Source organism: Crinia signifera, unplaced genomic scaffold, assembly GCF_055691185.1.
Source record: "Crinia signifera unplaced genomic scaffold, ASM5569118v1 HAP2_SCAFFOLD_80, whole genome shotgun sequence".
NCBI classification, from domain to species: Eukaryota; Metazoa; Chordata; class Amphibia; order Anura; family Myobatrachidae; genus Crinia; species Crinia signifera.
Window position 1 is genome coordinate 73,082 of NW_028142708.1, and position 21,675 is coordinate 94,756.

General features: G+C 51.5%; 13 non-coding genes across 13 annotated transcripts; all 13 read left to right on the top strand.

Moving 5' to 3' along the window:
* The first annotated feature begins 1,527 nt into the window (after positions 1 to 1,527).
* Positions 1,528 to 1,646, top strand: LOC146056521 (5S ribosomal RNA). The gene has a single exon (XR_014469307.1). It is a non-coding gene; the product is annotated as a 5S ribosomal RNA (ribosomal RNA).
* An 824-nt stretch (positions 1,647 to 2,470) lies between these two features.
* On the top strand, positions 2,471 to 2,589 carry LOC146056522 (5S ribosomal RNA). The gene has a single exon (XR_014469308.1). It is a non-coding gene; the product is annotated as a 5S ribosomal RNA (ribosomal RNA).
* A 1,711-nt stretch (positions 2,590 to 4,300) lies between these two features.
* LOC146056523 (5S ribosomal RNA) lies at positions 4,301 to 4,419 on the top strand. Its single transcript, XR_014469309.1, has one exon. It is a non-coding gene; the product is annotated as a 5S ribosomal RNA (ribosomal RNA).
* Positions 4,420 to 5,243: 824 nt separating this feature from the next.
* On the top strand, positions 5,244 to 5,362 carry LOC146056525 (5S ribosomal RNA). Its single transcript, XR_014469311.1, has one exon. It is a non-coding gene; the product is annotated as a 5S ribosomal RNA (ribosomal RNA).
* An 824-nt stretch (positions 5,363 to 6,186) lies between these two features.
* On the top strand, positions 6,187 to 6,305 carry LOC146056526 (5S ribosomal RNA). The gene has a single exon (XR_014469312.1). It is a non-coding gene; the product is annotated as a 5S ribosomal RNA (ribosomal RNA).
* Positions 6,306 to 8,200: 1,895 nt separating this feature from the next.
* Positions 8,201 to 8,319, top strand: LOC146056527 (5S ribosomal RNA). The gene has a single exon (XR_014469313.1). It is a non-coding gene; the product is annotated as a 5S ribosomal RNA (ribosomal RNA).
* Positions 8,320 to 10,030: 1,711 nt separating this feature from the next.
* On the top strand, positions 10,031 to 10,149 carry LOC146056529 (5S ribosomal RNA). The gene has a single exon (XR_014469314.1). It is a non-coding gene; the product is annotated as a 5S ribosomal RNA (ribosomal RNA).
* Positions 10,150 to 11,860: 1,711 nt separating this feature from the next.
* On the top strand, positions 11,861 to 11,979 carry LOC146056530 (5S ribosomal RNA). Its single transcript, XR_014469315.1, has one exon. It is a non-coding gene; the product is annotated as a 5S ribosomal RNA (ribosomal RNA).
* Positions 11,980 to 13,687: 1,708 nt separating this feature from the next.
* LOC146056531 (5S ribosomal RNA) lies at positions 13,688 to 13,806 on the top strand. Its single transcript, XR_014469316.1, has one exon. It is a non-coding gene; the product is annotated as a 5S ribosomal RNA (ribosomal RNA).
* Positions 13,807 to 15,517: 1,711 nt separating this feature from the next.
* Positions 15,518 to 15,636, top strand: LOC146056532 (5S ribosomal RNA). Its single transcript, XR_014469317.1, has one exon. It is a non-coding gene; the product is annotated as a 5S ribosomal RNA (ribosomal RNA).
* An 824-nt stretch (positions 15,637 to 16,460) lies between these two features.
* On the top strand, positions 16,461 to 16,579 carry LOC146056533 (5S ribosomal RNA). Its single transcript, XR_014469318.1, has one exon. It is a non-coding gene; the product is annotated as a 5S ribosomal RNA (ribosomal RNA).
* A 1,711-nt stretch (positions 16,580 to 18,290) lies between these two features.
* On the top strand, positions 18,291 to 18,409 carry LOC146056534 (5S ribosomal RNA). The gene has a single exon (XR_014469319.1). It is a non-coding gene; the product is annotated as a 5S ribosomal RNA (ribosomal RNA).
* Positions 18,410 to 20,141: 1,732 nt separating this feature from the next.
* LOC146056535 (5S ribosomal RNA) lies at positions 20,142 to 20,260 on the top strand. Its single transcript, XR_014469320.1, has one exon. It is a non-coding gene; the product is annotated as a 5S ribosomal RNA (ribosomal RNA).
* Positions 20,261 to 21,675: the final 1,415 nt, after the last annotated feature.

Here is a 21,675-nt window from a genome sequence, read left to right on the forward strand (position 1 = left end):
ATTTCCTGCAGCAACACAGAGTGCAGTAAAAGCGTCGCCCAGCACACAGGTTATTCCGCCGCCTCAAACACGGGCAAAGTGTTTGCCCTAAACCTGAATCCACTGCATTGCTGGACATCACATCATCCACGTGTCAGTCCGTCCCATATATCTGGAGCACAGCCACAATGCAGCTGTTGTCTGGACGGAATGTCCCAGTGAATCCGGCATGGCTGCACTTTTTATTTATGACGCGACCACGCGGCAGACACAGAAACCGGCTGCATTGGAACATGTGCACCTGCGGTGATCTTAACGGCATCAGGTGTTTCGCTAAAGAGGAGACAAGGCAACGTGTCGGCATTCTCAAACTGCCGACAGAATGATTAAGACAAATTCTATATACGCATAGTACAGAAAAAATATCCAGAGTCTGAAATCCCGACAGCCGCCATCCCAAACGTATGTATGCCGGGGAGGGTCAGGCTGCGGCGGGGAGGGTTAGGCTTCAAGAAGAGAGGCTAAGGGTTTGGCTGCGGTAAAAGGTTAGCGTTAGGAGGGCGTAACATACTTACCCGCCCAGGTGATGGAATTCGGTCATGTGACCACTGTCATTCTAAACGTCGGTCTCCCGTACCCAAATCGTATAACGGTATCACACACTATGGAGTCTTTGTGCTAAGCCTTGGAGAAAGATAAAGTATCAACCAACCCGCTCCTTACACTGCTTTGTCAAACATAACCTGTAACATGGCAGTTAGGAGCTGATTGGCTGCTACTTTATCTCTCTCCACTGTATCTCTCTCTCCAGTACATAGACCCTCTGTCGACTCCACAGCAATGGATGATTGCGGACATAGAAATGGTTCTGTTTCACCAATGTACTGTACTGAGTCCGCATGCTACCTCCTCTCTGAAACAGAAGTACAGCTCCCCACTTCTGCGTGGAACCACAAGTCTCAGCCAGCCTTCTTGGTAGTCTCTGAGTCACGCTGCTCGTTGGCGTCTCTCATCGGCTACCACCGTTCCCCCTCCAGCTGCTCTTTTACTTTTAAATCAACTTTATGCGAAATGACGCTGCGCGCTTCTATGCCCTTTTTTAAAAATGGCCTAATCGGAGTAGGATCTGACAGGCCACAAAATGGCTGCCATCAGAATGCCCTGGAAAGTGATGGCTTCAGAAAGTAGCATATTACGTGTTGGTGGGACGGGTCTGTAAGTCATACCTCACAACGTCAGGGAATCACGGTGCAGCCATCTTTTCTGGGCCTCAATGCCTTGTGTGGGCCCACGTCTGCAAGGTTTCAGCAGCAGCAGCAGCAGCAGCAGCAGCACCTGAAGTGCACAGGAATCTGTCTGCAACACTAATGCTAATTACAGACACTTGCCCGAGTCCTCGGTGTGTTCCTGGCTCCCAGCAACCCCCCCTCCCCAGCCACGGCCTGGACTCTGTGCAAAGCTGCCCACAGTGAGACAGCCTCCAGTCACAAGCAGACCAGCGCTGTCCCGAAGGCATGTAGAAAAGGAGCAAATGTGAGGCTGGTCTCTGCCTACGGCCACACCACCCTGAACACGCCCGATCTCGTCTGATCTCGGAAGCTAAGCAGGGTCAGGCCTGGTTAGTACTTGGATGGGAGACCGCCTGGGAATACCAGGTGCTGTAGGCTTTTGCTTTTCTAGCCTGCAACCAGCAGGAGGCGCTCACGCCAGCTTACTTTTCTTCTTCTTCACTTGATCACATTTTTCTTTCTTTCTGTCTTTTCTTCTTTCCTTCTTTCTTTCCTCCACTACACCAGCAGGTAGCAGCACCTGGGGTTGCCGACGCAGTCAAATGGCAGCACATGCCGCACAGGGATTTCCTGCAGCAACACAGAGTGCAGTAAAAGCGTCGCCCAGCACACAGGTTATTCCGCCGCCTCAAACACGGGCAAAGTGTTTGCCCTAAACCTGAATCCACTGCATTGCTGGACATCACATCATCCACGTGTCAGTCCGTCCCATATATCTGGAGCACAGCCACAATGCAGCTGTTGTCTGGACGGAATGTCCCAGTGAATCCGGCATGGCTGCACTTTTTATTTATGACGCGACCACGCGGCAGACACAGAAACCGGCTGCATTGGAACATGTGCACCTGCGGTGATCTTAACGGCATCAGGTGTTTCGCTAAAGAGGAGACAAGGCAACGTGTCGGCATTCTCAAACTGCCGACAGAATGATTAAGACAAATTCTATATACGCATAGTACAGAAAAAATATCCAGAGTCTGAAATCCCGACAGCCGCCATCCCAAACGTATGTATGCCGGGGAGGGTCAGGCTGCGGCGGGGAGGGTAAGGCTTCAAGAAGAGAGGCTAAGGGTTTGGCTGCGGTAAAAGGTTAGGCCTGGACTCTGTGCAAAGCTGCCCACAGTGAGACAGCCTCCAGTCACAAGCAGACCAGCGCTGTCCCGAAGGCACGTAGAAAAGGAGCAAATGTGAGGCTGGTCTCTGCCTACGGCCACACCACCCTGAACACGCCCGATCTCGTCTGATCTCGGAAGCTAAGCAGGGTCAGGCCTGGTTAGTACTTGGATGGGAGACCGCCTGGGAATACCAGGTGCTGTAGGCTTTTGCTTTTCTAGCCTGCAACCAGCAGGAGGCGCTCACGCCAGCTTACTTTTCTTCTTCTTCACTTGATCACATTTTTCTTTCTTTCTGTCTTTTCTTCTTTCCTTCTTTCTTTCCTCCACTACACCAGCAGGTAGCAGCACCTGGGGTTGCCGACGCAGTCAAATGGCAGCACATACCGCACAGGGATTTCCTGCAGCAACACAGAGTGCAGTAAAAGCGTCGCCCAGCACACAGGTTATTCCGCCGCCTCAAACACGGGCAAAGTGTTTGCCCTAAACCTGAATCCACTGCATTGCTGGACATCACATCATCCACGTGTCAGTCCGTCCCATATATCTGGAGCACAGCCACAATGCAGCTGTTGTCTGGACGGAATGTCCCAGTGAATCCGGCATGGCTGCACTTTTTATTTATGACGCGACCACGCGGCAGACACAGAAACCGGCTGCATTGGAACATGTGCACCTGCGGTGATCTTAACGGCATCAGGTGTTTCGCTAAAGAGGAGACAAGGCAACGTGTCGGCATTCTCAAACTGCCGACAGAATGATTAAGACAAATTCTATATACGCATAGTACAGAAAAAATATCCAGAGTCTGAAATCCCGACAGCCGCCATCCCAAACGTATGTATGCCGGGGAGGGTCAGGCTGCGGCGGGGAGGGTTAGGCTTCAAGAAGAGAGGCTAAGGGTTTGGCTGCGGTAAAAGGTTAGCGTTAGGAGGGCGTAACATACTTACCCGCCCAGGTGATGGAATTCGGTCATGTGACCACTGTCATTCTAAACGTCGGTCTCCCGTACCCAAATCGTATAACGGTATCACACACTATGGAGTCTTTGTGCTAAGCCTTGGAGAAAGATAAAGTATCAACCAACCCGCTCCTTACACTGCTTTGTCAAACATAACCTGTAACATGGCAGTTAGGAGCTGATTGGCTGCTACTTTATCTCTCTCCACTGTATCTCTCTCTCCAGTACATAGACCCTCTGTCGACTCCACAGCAATGGATGATTGCGGACATAGAAATGGTTCTGTTTCACCAATGTACTGTACTGAGTCCGCATGCTACCTCCTCTCTGAAACAGAAGTACAGCTCCCCACTTCTGCGTGGAACCACAAGTCTCAGCCAGCCTTCTTGGTAGTCTCTGAGTCACGCTGCTCGTTGGCGTCTCTCATCGGCTACCACCGTTCCCCCTCCAGCTGCTCTTTTACTTTTAAATCAACTTTATGCGAAATGACGCTACGCGCTTCTATGCCCTTTTTTAAAAATGGCCTAATCGGAGTAGGATCTGACAGGCCACAAAATGGCTGCCATCAGAATGCCCTGGAAAGTGATGGCTTCAGAAAGTAGCATATTACGTGTTGGTGGGACGGGTCTGTAAGTCATACCTCACAACGTCAGGGAATCACGGTGCAGCCATCTTTTCTGGGCCTCAATGCCTTGTGTGGGCCCACGTCTGCAAGGTTTCAGCAGCAGCAGCAGCAGCAGCAGCACCTGAAGTGCACAGGAATCTGTCTGCAACACTAATGCTAATTACAGACACTTGCCCGAGTCCTCGGTGTGTTCCTGGCTCCCAGCAACCCCCCCTCCCCAGCCACGGCCTGGACTCTGTGCAAAGCTGCCCACAGTGAGACAGCCTCCAGTCACAAGCAGACCAGCGCTGTCCCGAAGGCACGTAGAAAAGGAGCAAATGTGAGGCTGGTCTCTGCCTACGGCCACACCACCCTGAACACGCCCGATCTCGTCTGATCTCGGAAGCTAAGCAGGGTCAGGCCTGGTTAGTACTTGGATGGGAGACCGCCTGGGAATACCAGGTGCTGTAGGCTTTTGCTTTTCTAGCCTGCAACCAGCAGGAGGCGCTCACGCCAGCTTACTTTTCTTCTTCTTCACTTGATCACATTTTTCTTTCTTTCTGTCTTTTCTTCTTTCCTTCTTTCTTTCCTCCACTACACCAGCAGGTAGCAGCACCTGGGGTTGCCGACGCAGTCAAATGGCAGCACATACCGCACAGGGATTTCCTGCAGCAACACAGAGTGCAGTAAAAGCGTCGCCCAGCACACAGGTTATTCCGCCGCCTCAAACACGGGCAAAGTGTTTGCCCTAAACCTGAATCCACTGCATTGCTGGACATCACATCATCCACGTGTCAGTCCGTCCCATATATCTGGAGCACAGCCACAATGCAGCTGTTGTCTGGACGGAATGTCCCAGTGAATCCGGCATGGCTGCACTTTTTATTTATGACGCGACCACGCGGCAGACACAGAAACCGGCTGCATTGGAACATGTGCACCTGCGGTGATCTTAACGGCATCAGGTGTTTCGCTAAAGAGGAGACAAGGCAACGTGTCGGCATTCTCAAACTGCCGACAGAATGATTAAGACAAATTCTATATACGCATAGTACAGAAAAAATATCCAGAGTCTGAAATCCCGACAGCCGCCATCCCAAACGTATGTATGCCGGGGAGGGTCAGGCTGCGGCGGGGAGGGTTAGGCTTCAAGAAGAGAGGCTAAGGGTTTGGCTGCGGTAAAAGGTTAGGCCTGGACTCTGTGCAAAGCTGCCCACAGTGAGACAGCCTCCAGTCACAAGCAGACCAGCGCTGTCCCGAAGGCACGTAGAAAAGGAGCAAATGTGAGGCTGGTCTCTGCCTACGGCCACACCACCCTGAACACGCCCGATCTCGTCTGATCTCGGAAGCTAAGCAGGGTCAGGCCTGGTTAGTACTTGGATGGGAGACCGCCTGGGAATACCAGGTGCTGTAGGCTTTTGCTTTTCTAGCCTGCAACCAGCAGGAGGCGCTCACGCCAGCTTACTTTTCTTCTTCTTCACTTGATCACATTTTTCTTTCTTTCTGTCTTTTCTTCTTTCCTTCTTTCTTTCCTCCACTACACCAGCAGGTAGCAGCACCTGGGGTTGCCGACGCAGTCAAATGGCAGCACATGCCGCACAGGGATTTCCTGCAGCAACACAGAGTGCAGTAAAAGCGTCGCCCAGCACACAGGTTATTCCGCCGCCTCAAACACGGGCAAAGTGTTTGCCCTAAACCTGAATCCACTGCATTGCTGGACATCACATCATCCACGTGTCAGTCCGTCCCATATATCTGGAGCACAGCCACAATGCAGCTGTTGTCTGGACGGAATGTCCCAGTGAATCCGGCATGGCTGCACTTTTTATTTATGACGCGACCACGCGGCAGACACAGAAACCGGCTGCATTGGAACATGTGCACCTGCGGTGATCTTAACGGCATCAGGTGTTTCGCTAAAGAGGAGACAAGGCAACGTGTCGGCATTCTCAAACTGCCGACAGAATGATTAAGACAAATTCTATATACGCATAGTACAGAAAAAATATCCAGAGTCTGAAATCCCGACAGCCGCCATCCCAAACGTATGTATGCCGGGGAGGGTCAGGCTGCGGCGGGGAGGGTTAGGCTTCAAGAAGAGAGGCTAAGGGTTTGGCTGCGGTAAAAGGTTAGGCCTGGACTCTGTGCAAAGCTGCCCACAGTGAGACAGCCTCCAGTCACAAGCAGACCAGCGCTGTCCCGAAGGCACGTAGAAAAGGAGCAAATGTAAGGCTGGTCTCTGCCTACGGCCACACCACCCTGAACACGCCCGATCTCGTCTGATCTCGGAAGCTAAGCAGGGTCAGGCCTGGTTAGTACTTGGATGGGAGACCGCCTGGGAATACCAGGTGCTGTAGGCTTTTGCTTTTCTAGCCTGCAACCAGCAGGAGGCGCTCACGCCAGCTTACTTTTCGTCTTCTTCACTTGATCACATTTTTCTTTCTTTCTGTCTTTTCTTCTTTCCTTCTTTCTTTCCTCCACTACACCAGCAGGTAGCAGCACCTGGGGTTGCCGACGCAGTCAAATGGCAGCACATACCGCACAGGGATTTCCTGCAGCAACACAGAGTGCAGTAAAAGCGTCGCCCAGCACACAGGTTATTCCGCCGCCTCAAACACGGGCAAAGTGTTTGCCCTAAACCTGAATCCACTGCATTGCTGGACATCACATCATCCACGTGTCAGTCCGTCCCATATATCTGGAGCACAGCCACAATGCAGCTGTTGTCTGGACGGAATGTCCCAGTGAATCCGGCATGGCTGCACTTTTTATTTATGACGCGACCACGCGGCAGACACAGAAACCGGCTGCATTGGAACATGTGCACCTGCGGTGATCTTAACGGCATCAGGTGTTTCGCTAAAGAGGAGACAAGGCAACGTGTCGGCATTCTCAAACTGCCGACAGAATGATTAAGACAAATTCTATATACGCATAGTACAGAAAAAATATCCAGAGTCTGAAATCCCGACAGCCGCCATCCCAAACGTATGTATGCCGGGGAGGGTCAGGCTGCGGCGGGGAGGGTTAGGCTTCAAGAAGAGAGGCTAAGGGTTTGGCTGCGGTAAAAGGTTAGCGTTAGGAGGGCGTAACATACTTACCCGCCCAGGTGATGGAATTCGGTCATGTGACCACTGTCATTCTAAACGTCGGTCTCCCGTACCCAAATCGTATAACGGTATCACACACTATGGAGTCTTTGTGCTAAGCCTTGGAGAAAGATAAAGTATCAACCAACCCGCTCCTTACACTGCTTTGTCAAACATAACCTGTAACATGGCAGTTAGGAGCTGATTGGCTGCTACTTTATCTCTCTCCACTGTATCTCTCTCTCCAGTACATAGACCCTCTGTCGACTCCACAGCAATGGATGATTGCGGACATAGAAATGGTTCTGTTTCAACAATGTACTGTACTGAGTCCGCATGCTACCTCCTCTCTGAAACAGAAGTACAGCTCCCCACTTCTGCGTGGAACCACAAGTCTCAGCCAGCCTTCTTGGTAGTCTCTGAGTCACGCTGCTCGTTGGCGTCTCTCATCGGCTACCACCGTTCCCCCTCCAGCTGCTCTTTTACTTTTAAATCAACTTTATGCGAAATGACGCTGCGCGCTTCTATGCCCTTTTTTAAAAATGGCCTAATCGGAGTAGGATCTGACAGGCCACAAAATGGCTGCCATCAGAATGCCCTGGAAAGTGATGGCTTCAGAAAGTAGCATATTACGTGTTGGTGGGACGGGTCTGTAAGTCATACCTCACAACGTCAGGGAATCACGGTGCAGCCATCTTTTCTGGGCCTCAATGCCTTGTGTGGGCCCTCGTCTGCAAGGTTTCAGCAGCAGCAGCAGCAGCAGCACCTGAAGTGCACAGGAATCTGTCTGCAACACTAATGCTAATTACAGACACTTGCCCGAGTCCTCGGTGCAGAGGCGTAACTAGATATTCGTGGGCCCCATAGCAAAAGTTTGTAAGGGCCCCCTATATATCAACTGATGGTGATAAATGTATGCAAAACATATTAGTTTGACAGCAAAGATGGGCCCCCTTCAGCTCTGGGCCCCATAGCAGCTGCACCCCTTGCACCTATGGTAGTTACGCCCCTGCCTCGGTGTGTTCCTGGCTCCCAGCAACCCCCCCTCCCCAGCCACGGCCTGGACTCTGTGCAAAGCTGCCCACAGTGAGACAGCCTCCAGTCACAAGCAGACCAGCGCTGTCCCGAAGGCACGTAGAAAAGGAGCAAATGTGAGGCTGGTCTCTGCCTACGGCCACACCACCCTGAACACGCCCGATCTCGTCTGATCTCGGAAGCTAAGCAGGGTCAGGCCTGGTTAGTACTTGGATGGGAGACCGCCTGGGAATACCAGGTGCTGTAGGCTTTTGCTTTTCTAGCCTGCAACCAGCAGGAGGCGCTCACGCTAGCTTACTTTTCTTCTTCTTCACTTGATCACATTTTTCTTTCTTTCTGTCTTTTCTTCTTTCCTTCTTTCTTTCCTCCACTACACCAGCAGGTAGCAGCACCTGGGGTTGCCGACGCAGTCAAATGGCAGCACATGCCGCACAGGGATTTCCTGCAGCAACACAGAGTGCAGTAAAAGCGTCGCCCAGCACACAGGTTATTCCGCCGCCTCAAACACGGGCAAAGTGTTTGCCCTAAACCTGAATCCACTGCATTGCTGGACATCACATCATCCACGTGTCAGTCCGTCCCATATATCTGGAGCACAGCCACAATGCAGCTGTTGTCTGGACGGAATGTCCCAGTGAATCCGGCATGGCTGCACTTTTTATTTATGACGCGACCACGCGGCAGACACAGAAACCGGCTGCATTGGAACATGTGCACCTGCGGTGATCTTAACGGCATCAGGTGTTTCGCTAAAGAGGAGACAAGGCAACGTGTCGGCATTCTCAAACTGCCGACAGAATGATTAAGACAAATTCTATATACGCATAGTACAGAAAAAATATCCAGAGTCTGAAATCCCGACAGCCGCCATCCCAAACGTATGTATGCCGGGGAGGGTCAGGCTGCGGCGGGGAGGGTTAGGCTTCAAGAAGAGAGGCTAAGGGTTTGGCTGCGGTAAAAGGTTAGCGTTAGGAGGGCGTAACATACTTACCCGCCCAGGTGATGGAATTCGGTCATGTGACCACTGTCATTCTAAACGTCGGTCTCCCGTACCCAAATCGTATAACGGTATCACACACTATGGAGTCTTTGTGCTAAGCCTTGGAGAAAGATAAAGTATCAACCAACCCGCTCCTTACACTGCTTTGTCAAACATAACCTGTAACATGGCAGTTAGGAGCTGATTGGCTGCTACTTTATCTCTCTCCACTGTATCTCTCTCTCCAGTACATAGACCCTCTGTCGACTCCACAGCAATGGATGATTGCGGACATAGAAATGGTTCTGTTTCAACAATGTACTGTACTGAGTCCGCATGCTACCTCCTCTCTGAAACAGAAGTACAGCTCCCCACTTCTGCGTGGAACCACAAGTCTCAGCCAGCCTTCTTGGTAGTCTCTGAGTCACGCTGCTCGTTGGCGTCTCTCATCGGCTACCACCGTTCCCCCTCCAGCTGCTCTTTTACTTTTAAATCAACTTTATGCGAAATGACGCTGCGCGCTTCTATGCCCTTTTTTAAAAATGGCCTAATCGGAGTAGGATCTGACAGGCCACAAAATGGCTGCCATCAGAATGCCCTGGAAAGTGATGGCTTCAGAAAGTAGCATATTACGTGTTGGTGGGACGGGTCTGTAAGTCATACCTCACAACGTCAGGGAATCACGGTGCAGCCATCTTTTCTGGGCCTCAATGCCTTGTGTGGGCCCACGTCTGCAAGGTTTCAGCAGCAGCAGCAGCAGCAGCAGCACCTGAAGTGCACAGGAATCTGTCTGCAACACTAATGCTAATTACAGACACTTGCCCGAGTCCTCGGTGTGTTCCTGGCTCCCAGCAACCCCCCCTCCCCAGCCACGGCCTGGACTCTGTGCAAAGCTGCCCACAGTGAGACAGCCTCCAGTCACAAGCAGACCAGCGCTGTCCCGAAGGCACGTAGAAAAGGAGCAAATGTGAGGCTGGTCTCTGCCTACGGCCACACCACCCTGAACACGCCCGATCTCGTCTGATCTCGGAAGCTAAGCAGGGTCAGGCCTGGTTAGTACTTGGATGGGAGACCGCCTGGGAATACCAGGTGCTGTAGGCTTTTGCTTTTCTAGCCTGCAACCAGCAGGAGGCGCTCACGCCAGCTTACTTTTCTTCTTCTTCACTTGATCACATTTTTCTTTCTTTCTGTCTTTTCTTCTTTCCTTCTTTCTTTCCTCCACTACACCAGCAGGTAGCAGCACCTGGGGTTGCCGACGCAGTCAAATGGCAGCACATACCGCACAGGGATTTCCTGCAGCAACACAGAGTGCAGTAAAAGCGTCGCCCAGCACACAGGTTATTCCGCCGCCTCAAACACGGGCAAAGTGTTTGCCCTAAACCTGAATCCACTGCATTGCTGGACATCACATCATCCACGTGTCAGTCCGTCCCATATATCTGGAGCACAGCCACAATGCAGCTGTTGTCTGGACGGAATGTCCCAGTGAATCCGGCATGGCTGCACTTTTTATTTATGACGCGACCACGCGGCAGACACAGAAACCGGCTGCATTGGAACATGTGCACCTGCGGTGATCTTAACGGCATCAGGTGTTTCGCTAAAGAGGAGACAAGGCAACGTGTCGGCATTCTCAAACTGCCGACAGAATGATTAAGACAAATTCTATATACGCATAGTACAGAAAAAATATCCAGAGTCTGAAATCCCGACAGCCGCCATCCCAAACGTATGTATGCCGGGGAGGGTCAGGCTGCGGCGGGGAGGGTTAGGCTTCAAGAAGAGAGGCTAAGGGTTTGGCTGCGGTAAAAGGTTAGCGTTAGGAGGGCGTAACATACTTACCCGCCCAGGTGATGGAATTCGGTCATGTGACCACTGTCATTCTAAACGTCGGTCTCCCGTACCCAAATCGTATAACGGTATCACACACTATGGAGTCTTTGTGCTAAGCCTTGGAGAAAGATAAAGTATCAACCAACCCGCTCCTTACACTGCTTTGTCAAACATAACCTGTAACATGGCAGTTAGGAGCTGATTGGCTGCTACTTTATCTCTCTCCACTGTATCTCTCTCTCCAGTACATAGACCCTCTGTCGACTCCACAGCAATGGATGATTGCGGACATAGAAATGGTTCTGTTTCACCAATGTACTGTACTGAGTCCGCATGCTACCTCCTCTCTGAAACAGAAGTACAGCTCCCCACTTCTGCGTGGAACCACAAGTCTCAGCCAGCCTTCTTGGTAGTCTCTGAGTCACGCTGCTCGTTGGCGTCTCTCATCGGCTACCACCGTTCCCCCTCCAGCTGCTCTTTTACTTTTAAATCAACTTTATGCGAAATGACGCTGCGCGCTTCTATGCCCTTTTTTAAAAATGGCCTAATCGGAGTAGGATCTGACAGGCCACAAAATGGCTGCCATCAGAATGCCCTGGAAAGTGATGGCTTCAGAAAGTAGCATATTACGTGTTGGTGGGACGGGTCTGTAAGTCATACCTCACAACGTCAGGGAATCACGGTGCAGCCATCTTTTCTGGGCCTCAATGCCTTGTGTGGGCCCACGTCTGCAAGGTTTCAGCAGCAGCAGCAGCAGCAGCAGCACCTGAAGTGCACAGGAATCTGTCTGCAACACTAATGCTAATTACAGACACTTGCCCGAGTCCTCGGTGTGTTCCTGGCTCCCAGCAACCCCCCCTCCCCAGCCACGGCCTGGACTCTGTGCAAAGCTGCCCACAGTGAGACAGCCTCCAGTCACAAGCAGACCAGCGCTGTCCCGAAGGCACGTAGAAAAGGAGCAAATGTGAGGCTGGTCTCTGCCTACGGCCACACCACCCTGAACACGCCCGATCTCGTCTGATCTCGGAAGCTAAGCAGGGTCAGGCCTGGTTAGTACTTGGATGGGAGACCGCCTGGGAATACCAGGTGCTGTAGGCTTTTGCTTTTCTAGCCTGCAACCAGCAGGAGGCGCTCACGCCAGCTTACTTTTCTTCTTCTTCACTTGATCACATTTTTCTTTCTTTCTGTCTTTTCTTCTTTCCTTCTTTCTTTCCTCCACTACACCAGCAGGTAGCAGCACCTGGGGTTGCCGACGCAGTCAAATGGCAGCACATACCGCACAGGGATTTCCTGCAGCAACACAGAGTGCAGTAAAAGCGTCGCCCAGCACACAGGTTATTCCGCCGCCTCAAACACGGGCAAAGTGTTTGCCCTAAACCTGAATCCACTGCATTGCTGGACATCACATCATCCACGTGTCAGTCCGTCCCATATATCTGGAGCACAGCCACAATGCAGCTGTTGTCTGGACGGAATGTCCCAGTGAATCCGGCATGGCTGCACTTTTTATTTATGACGCGACCACGCGGCAGACACAGAAACCGGCTGCATTGGAACATGTGCACCTGCGGTGATCTTAACGGCATCAGGTGTTTCGCTAAAGAGGAGACAAGGCAACGTGTCGGCATTCTCAAACTGCCGACAGAATGATTAAGACAAATTCTATATACGCATAGTACAGAAAAAATATCCAGAGTCTGAAATCCCGACAGCCGCCATCCCAAACGTATGTATGCCGGGGAGGGTCAGGCTGCGGCGGGGAGGGTTAGGCTTCAAGAAGAGAGGCTAAGGGTTTGGCTGCGGTAAAAGGTTAGCGTTAGGAGGGCGTAACATACTTACCCGCCCAGGTGATGGAATTCGGTCATGTGACCACTGTCATTCTAAACGTCGGTCTCCCGTACCCAAATCGTATAACGGTATCACACACTATGGAGTCTTTGTGCTAAGCCTTGGAGAAAGATAAAGTATCAACCAACCCGCTCCTTACACTGCTTTGTCAAACATAACCTGTAACATGGCAGTTAGGAGCTGATTGGCTGCTACTTTATCTCTCTCCACTGTATCTCTCTCTCCAGTACATAGACCCTCTGTCGACTCCACAGCAATGGATGATTGCGGACATAGAAATGGTTCTGTTTCACCAATGTACTGTACTGAGTCCGCATGCTACCTCCTCTCTGAAACAGAAGTACAGCTCCCCACTTCTGCGTGGAACCACAAGTCTCAGCCAGCCTTCTTGGTAGTCTCTGAGTCACGCTGCTCGTTGGCGTCTCTCATCGGCTACCACCGTTCCCCCTCCAGCTGCTCTTTTACTTTTAAATCAACTTTATGCGAAATGACGCTGCGCGCTTCTATGCCCTTTTTTAAAAATGGCCTAATCGGAGTAGGATCTGACAGGCCACAAAATGGCTGCCATCAGAATGCCCTGGAAAGTGATGGCTTCAGAAAGTAGCATATTACGTGTTGGTGGGACGGGTCTGTAAGTCATACCTCACAACGTCAGGGAATCACGGTGCAGCCATCTTTTCTGGGCCTCAATGCCTTGTGTGGGCCCACGTCTGCAAGGTTTCAGCAGCAGCAGCAGCAGCAGCACCTGAAGTGCACAGGAATCTGTCTGCAACACTAATGCTAATTACAGACACTTGCCCGAGTCCTCGGTGTGTTCCTGGCTCCCAGCAACCCCCCCTCCCCAGCCACGGCCTGGACTCTGTGCAAAGCTGCCCACAGTGAGACAGCCTCCAGTCACAAGCAGACCAGCGCTGTCCCGAAGGCACGTAGAAAAGGAGCAAATGTGAGGCTGGTCTCTGCCTACGGCCACACCACCCTGAACACGCCCGATCTCGTCTGATCTCGGAAGCTAAGCAGGGTCAGGCCTGGTTAGTACTTGGATGGGAGACCGCCTGGGAATACCAGGTGCTGTAGGCTTTTGCTTTTCTAGCCTGCAACCAGCAGGAGGCGCTCACGCCAGCTTACTTTTCTTCTTCTTCACTTGATCACATTTTTCTTTCTTTCTGTCTTTTCTTCTTTCCTTCTTTCTTTCCTCCACTACACCAGCAGGTAGCAGCACCTGGGGTTGCCGACGCAGTCAAATGGCAGCACATACCGCACAGGGATTTCCTGCAGCAACACAGAGTGCAGTAAAAGCGTCGCCCAGCACACAGGTTATTCCGCCGCCTCAAACACGGGCAAAGTGTTTGCCCTAAACCTGAATCCACTGCATTGCTGGACATCACATCATCCACGTGTCAGTCCGTCCCATATATCTGGAGCGCAGCCACAATGCAGCTGTTGTCTGGACGGAATGTCCCAGTGAATCCGGCATGGCTGCACTTTTTATTTATGACGCGACCACGCGGCAGACACAGAAACCGGCTGCATTGGAACATGTGCACCTGCGGTGATCTTAACGGCATCAGGTGTTTCGCTAAAGAGGAGACAAGGCAACGTGTCGGCATTCTCAAACTGCCGACAGAATGATTAAGACAAATTCTATATACGCATAGTACAGAAAAAATATCCAGAGTCTGAAATCCCGACAGCCGCCATCCCAAACGTATGTATGCCGGGGAGGGTCAGGCTGCGGCGGGGAGGGTTAGGCTTCAAGAAGAGAGGCTAAGGGTTTGGCTGCGGTAAAAGGTTAGCGTTAGGAGGGCGTAACATACTTACCCGCCCAGGTGATGGAATTCGGTCATGTGACCACTGTCATTCTAAACGTCGGTCTCCCGTACCCAAATCGTATAACGGTATCACACACTATGGAGTCTTTGTGCTAAGCCTTGGAGAAAGATAAAGTATCAACCAACCCGCTCCTTACACTGCTTTGTCAAACATAACCTGTAACATGGCAGTTAGGAGCTGATTGGCTGCTACTTTATCTCTCTCCACTGTATCTCTCTCTCCAGTACATAGACCCTCTGTCGACTCCACAGCAATGGATGATTGCGGACATAGAAATGGTTCTGTTTCAACAATGTACTGTACTGAGTCCGCATGCTACCTCCTCTCTGAAACAGAAGTACAGCTCCCCACTTCTGCGTGGAACCACAAGTCTCAGCCAGCCTTCTTGGTAGTCTCTGAGTCACGCTGCTCGTTGGCGTCTCTCATCGGCTACCACCGTTCCCCCTCCAGCTGCTCTTTTACTTTTAAATCAACTTTATGCGAAATGACGCTGCGCGCTTCTATGCCCTTTTTTAAAAATGGCCTAATCGGAGTAGGATCTGACAGGCCACAAAATGGCTGCCATCAGAATGCCCTGGAAAGTGATGGCTTCAGAAAGTAGCATATTACGTGTTGGTGGGACGGGTCTGTAAGTCATACCTCACAACGTCAGGGAATCACGGTGCAGCCATCTTTTCTGGGCCTCAATGCCTTGTGTGGGCCCACGTCTGCAAGGTTTCAGCAGCAGCAGCAGCAGCAGCAGCACCTGAAGTGCACAGGAATCTGTCTGCAACACTAATGCTAATTACAGACACTTGCCCGAGTCCTCGGTGTGTTCCTGGCTCCCAGCAACCCCCCCTCCCCAGCCACGGCCTGGACTCTGTGCAAAGCTGCCCACAGTGAGACAGCCTCCAGTCACAAGCAGACCAGCGCTGTCCCGAAGGCACGTAGAAAAGGAGCAAATGTGAGGCTGGTCTCTGCCTACGGCCACACCACCCTGAACACGCCCGATCTCGTCTGATCTCGGAAGCTAAGCAGGGTCAGGCCTGGTTAGTACTTGGATGGGAGACCGCCTGGGAATACCAGGTGCTGTAGGCTTTTGCTTTTCTAGCCTGCAACCAGCAGGAGGCGCTCACGCCAGCTTACTTTTCTTCTTCTTCACTTGATCACATTTTTCTTTCTTTCTGTCTTTTCTTCTTTCCTTCTTTCTTTCCTCCACTACACCAGCAGGTAGCAGCACCTGGGGTTGCCGACGCAGTCAAATGGCAGCACATACCGCACAGGGATTTCCTGCAGCAACACAGAGTGCAGTAAAAGCGTCGCCCAGCACACAGGTTATTCCGCCGCCTCAAACACGGGCAAAGTGTTTGCCCTAAACCTGAATCCACTGCATTGCTGGACATCACATCATCCACGTGTCAGTCCGTCCCATATATCTGGAGCACAGCCACAATGCAGCTGTTGTCTGGACGGAATGTCCCAGTGAATCCGGCATGGCTGCACTTTTTATTTATGACGCGACCACGCGGCAGACACAGAAACCGGCTGCATTGGAACATGTGCACCTGCGGTGATCTTAACGGCATCAGGTGTTTCGCTAAAGAGGAGACAAGGCAACGTGTCGGCATTCTCAAACTGCCGACAGAATGATTAAGACAAATTCTATATACGCATAGTACAGAAAAAATATCCAGAGTCTGAAATCCCGACAGCCGCCATCCCAAACGTATGTATGCCGGGGAGGGTCAGGCTGCGGCGGGGAGGGTTAGGCTTCAAGAAGAGAGGCTAAGGGTTTGGCTGCGGTAAAAGGTTAGGCCTGGACTCTGTGCAAAGCTGCCCACAGTGAGACAGCCTCCAGTCACAAGCAGACCAGCGCTGTCCCGAAGGCACGTAGAAAAGGAGCAAATGTGAGGCTGGTCTCTGCCTACGGCCACACCACCCTGAACACGCCCGATCTCGTCTGATCTCGGAAGCTAAGCAGGGTCAGGCCTGGTTAGTACTTGGATGGGAGACCGCCTGGGAATACCAGGTGCTGTAGGCTTTTGCTTTTCTAGCCTGCAACCAGCAGGAGGCGCTCACGCCAGCTTACTTTTCTTCTTCTTCACTTGATCACATTTTTCTTTCTTTCTGTCTTTTCTTCTTTCCTTCTTTCTTTCCTCCACTACACCAGCAGGTAGCAGCACCTGGGGTTGCCGACGCAGTCAAATGGCAGCACATACCGCACAGGGATTTCCTGCAGCAACACAGAGTGCAGTAAAAGCGTCGCCCAGCACACAGGTTATTCCGCCGCCTCAAACACGGGCAAAGTGTTTGCCCTAAACCTGAATCCACTGCATTGCTGGACATCACATCATCCACGTGTCAGTCCGTCCCATATATCTGGAGCGCAGCCACAATGCAGCTGTTGTCTGGACGGAATGTCCCAGTGAATCCGGCATGGCTGCACTTTTTATTTATGACGCGACCACGCGGCAGACACAGAAACCGGCTGCATTGGAACATGTGCACCTGCGGTGATCTTAACGGCATCAGGTGTTTCGCTAAAGAGGAGACAAGGCAACGTGTCGGCATTCTCAAACTGCCGACAGAATGATTAAGACAAATTCTATATACGCATAGTACAGAAAAAATATCCAGAGTCTGAAATCCCGACAGCCGCCATCCCAAACGTATGTATGCCGGGGAGGGTCAGGCTGCGGCGGGGAGGGTTAGGCTTCAAGAAGAGAGGCTAAGGGTTTGGCTGCGGTAAAAGGTTAGCGTTAGGAGGGCGTAACATACTTACCCGCCCAGGTGATGGAATTCGGTCATGTGACCACTGTCATTCTAAACGTCGGTCTCCCGTACCCAAATCGTATAACGGTATCACACACTATGGAGTCTTTGTGCTAAGCCTTGGAGAAAGATAAAGTATCAACCAACCCGCTCCTTACACTGCTTTGTCAAACATAACCTGTAACATGGCAGTTAGGAGCTGATTGGCTGCTACTTTATCTCTCTCCACTGTATCTCTCTCTCCAGTACATAGACCCTCTGTCGACTCCACAGCAATGGATGATTGCGGACATAGAAATGGTTCTGTTTCAACAATGTACTGTACTGAGTCCGCATGCTACCTCCTCTCTGAAACAGAAGTACAGCTCCCCACTTCTGCGTGGAACCACAAGTCTCAGCCAGCCTTCTTGGTAGTCTCTGAGTCACGCTGCTCGTTGGCGTCTCTCATCGGCTACCACCGTTCCCCCTCCAGCTGCTCTTTTACTTTTAAATCAACTTTATGCGAAATGACGCTGCGCGCTTCTATGCCCTTTTTTAAAAATGGCCTAATCGGAGTAGGATCTGACAGGCCACAAAATGGCTGCCATCAGAATGCCCTGGAAAGTGATGGCTTCAGAAAGTAGCATATTACGTGTTGGTGGGACGGGTCTGTAAGTCATACCTCACAACGTCAGGGAATCACGGTGCAGCCATCTTTTCTGGGCCTCAATGCCTTGTGTGGGCCCACGTCTGCAAGGTTTCAGCAGCAGCAGCAGCAGCAGCAGCACCTGAAGTGCACAGGAATCTGTCTGCAACACTAATGCTAATTACAGACACTTGCCCGAGTCCTCGGTGTGTTCCTGGCTCCCAGCAACCCCCCCTCCCCAGCCACGGCCTGGACTCTGTGCAAAGCTGCCCACAGTGAGACAGCCTCCAGTCACAAGCAGACCAGCGCTGTCCCGAAGGCACGTAGAAAAGGAGCAAATGTGAGGCTGGTCTCTGCCTACGGCCACACCACCCTGAACACGCCCGATCTCGTCTGATCTCGGAAGCTAAGCAGGGTCAGGCCTGGTTAGTACTTGGATGGGAGACCGCCTGGGAATACCAGGTGCTGTAGGCTTTTGCTTTTCTAGCCTGCAACCAGCAGGAGGCGCTCACGCCAGCTTACTTTTCTTCTTCTTCTTCTTCTTCACTTGATCACATTTTTCTTTCTTTCTGTCTTTTCTTCTTTCCTTCTTTCTTTCCTCCACTACACCAGCAGGTAGCAGCACCTGGGGTTGCCGACGCAGTCAAATGGCAGCACATGCCGCACAGGGATTTCCTGCAGCAACACAGAGTGCAGTAAAAGCGTCGCCCAGCACACAGGTTATTCCGCCGCCTCAAACACGGGCAAAGTGTTTGCCCTAAACCTGAATCCACTGCATTGCTGGACATCACATCATCCACGTGTCAGTCCGTCCCATATATCTGGAGCACAGCCACAATGCAGCTGTTGTCTGGACGGAATGTCCCAGTGAATCCGGCATGGCTGCACTTTTTATTTATGACGCGACCACGCGGCAGACACAGAAACCGGCTGCATTGGAACATGTGCACCTGCGGTGATCTTAACGGCATCAGGTGTTTCGCTAAAGAGGAGACAAGGCAACGTGTCGGCATTCTCAAACTGCCGACAGAATGATTAAGACAAATTCTATATACGCATAGTACAGAAAAAATATCCAGAGTCTGAAATCCCGACAGCCGCCATCCCAAACGTATGTATGCCGGGGAGGGTCAGGCTGCGGCGGGGAGGGTTAGGCTTCAAGAAGAGAGGCTAAGGGTTTGGCTGCGGTAAAAGGTTAGCGTTAGGAGGGCGTAACATACTTACCCGCCCAGGTGATGGAATTCGGTCATGTGACCACTGTCATTCTAAACGTCGGTCTCCCGTACCCAAATCGTATAACGGTATCACACACTATGGAGTCTATGTGCTAAGCCTTGGAGAAAGATAAAGTATCAACCAACCCGCTCCTTACACTTCTTTGTCAAACATAACCTGTAACATGGCAGTTAGGAGCTGATTGGCTGCTACTTTATCTCTCTCCACTGTATCTCTCTCTCCAGTACATAGACCCTCTGTCGACTCCACAGCAATGGATGATTGCGGACATAGAAATGGTTCTGTTTCACCAATGTACTGTACTGAGTCCGCATGCTACCTCCTCTCTGAAACAGAAGTACAGCTCCCCACTTCTGCGTGGAACCACAAGTCTCAGCCAGCCTTCTTGGCAGTCTCTGAGTCACGCTGCTCGTTGGCGTCTCTCATCGGCTACCACCGTTCCCCCTCCAGCTGCTCTTTTACTTTTAAATCAACTTTATGCGAAATGACGCTGCGCGCTTCTATGCCCTTTTTTAAAAATGGCCTAATCGGAGTAGGATCTGACAGGCCACAAAATGGCTGCCATCAGAATGCCCTGGAAAGTGATGGCTTCAGAAAGTAGCATATTACGTGTTGGTGGGACGGGTCTGTAAGTCATACCTCACAACGTCAGGGAATCACGGTGCAGCCATCTTCTCTGGGCCTCAATGCCTTGTGTGGGCCCACGTCTGCAAGGTTACAGCAGCAGCAGCAGCAGCAGCAGCAGCAGCAGCAGCACCTGAAGTGCACAGGAATCTGTCTGCAACACTAATGCTAATTACAGACACTTGCCCGAGTCCTCGGTGTGTTCCTGGCTCCCAGCAACCCCCCCTCCCCAGCCACGGCCTGGACTCTGTGCAAAGCTGCCCACAGTGAGACAGCCTCCAGTCACAAGCAGACCAGCGCTGTCTCGAAGGCACGTAGAAAAGGAGCAAATGTGAGGCCGGTCTCTGCCTACGGCCACACCACCCTGAACACGCCCGATCTCGTCTGATCTCGGAAGCTAAGCAGGGTCAGGCCTGGTTAGTACTTGGATGGGAGACCGCCTGGGAATACCAGGTGCTGTAGGCTTTTGCTTTTCTAGCCTGCAACCAGCAGGAGGCGCTCACGCCAGCTTACTTTTTTTCTTCTTCTTCTTCACTTGATCACATTTTTCTTTCTTTCTGTCTTTTCTTCTTTCCTTCTTTCTTTCCTCCACTACACCAGCAGGTAGCAGCACCTGGGGTTGCCGACGCAGTCAAATGGCAGCACATGCCGCACAGGGATTTCCTGCAGCAACACAGAGTGCAGTAAAAGCGTCGCCCAGCACACAGGTTATTCCGCCGCCTCAAACACGGGCAAAGTGTTTGCCCTAAACCTGAATCCACTGCATTGCTGGACATCACATCATCCACGTGTCAGTCCGTCCCATATATCTGGAGCACAGCCACAATGCAGCTGTTGTCTGGACGGAATGTCCCAGTGAATCCGGCATGGTTGCACTTTTTATTTATGACGCGACCACGCGGCAGACACAGAAACCGGCTGCATTGGAACATGTGCATATGCGGTGATCTTAACGGCATCAGGTGTTTCGCTAAAGAGGAGACAAGGCAACGTGTCGGCATTCTCAAACTGCCGACAGAATGATTAAGACAAATTCTATATACGCATAGTACAGAAAAAATATCCAGAGTCTGAAATCCCGACAGCCGCCATCCCAAACGTATGTATGCCGGGGAGGGTCAGGCTGCGGCGGGGAGGGTTAGGCTTCAAGAAGAGAGGCTAAGGGTTTGGCTGCGGTAAAAGGTTAGCGTTAGGAGGGCGTAACATACTTACCCGCCCAGGTGATGGAATTCGGTCATGTGACCACTGTCATTCTAAACGTCGGTCTCCCGTACCCAAATCGTATAACGGTATCACACACTATGGAGTCTTTGTGCTAAGCCTTGGAGAAAGATAAAGTATCAACCAACCCGCTCCTTACACTGCTTTGTCAAACATAACCTGTAACATGGCAGTTAGGAGCTGATTGGCTGCTACTTTATCTCTCTCCACTGTATCTCTCTCTCCAGTACATAGACCCTCTGTCGACTCTACAGCAATGGATGATTGCGGACATAGAAATGGTTCTGTTTCAACAATGTACTGTACTGAGTCCGCATGCTACCTCCTCTCTGAAACAGAAGTACAGCTCCCCACTTCTGCGTGGAACCACAAGTCTCAGCCAGCCTTCTTGGTAGTCTCTGAGTCACGCTGCTCGTTGGCGTCTCTCATCGGCTACCACCGTTCCCCCTCCAGCTGCTCTTTTACTTTTAAATCAACTTTATGCGAAATGACGCTGCGCGCTTCTATGCCCTTTTTTAAAAATGGCCTAATCGGAGTAGGATCTGACAGGCCACAAAATGGCTGCCATCAGAATGCCCTGGAAAGTGATGGCTTCAGAAAGTAGCATATTACGTGTTGGTGGGACGGGTCTGTAAGTCATACCTCACAACGTCAGGGAA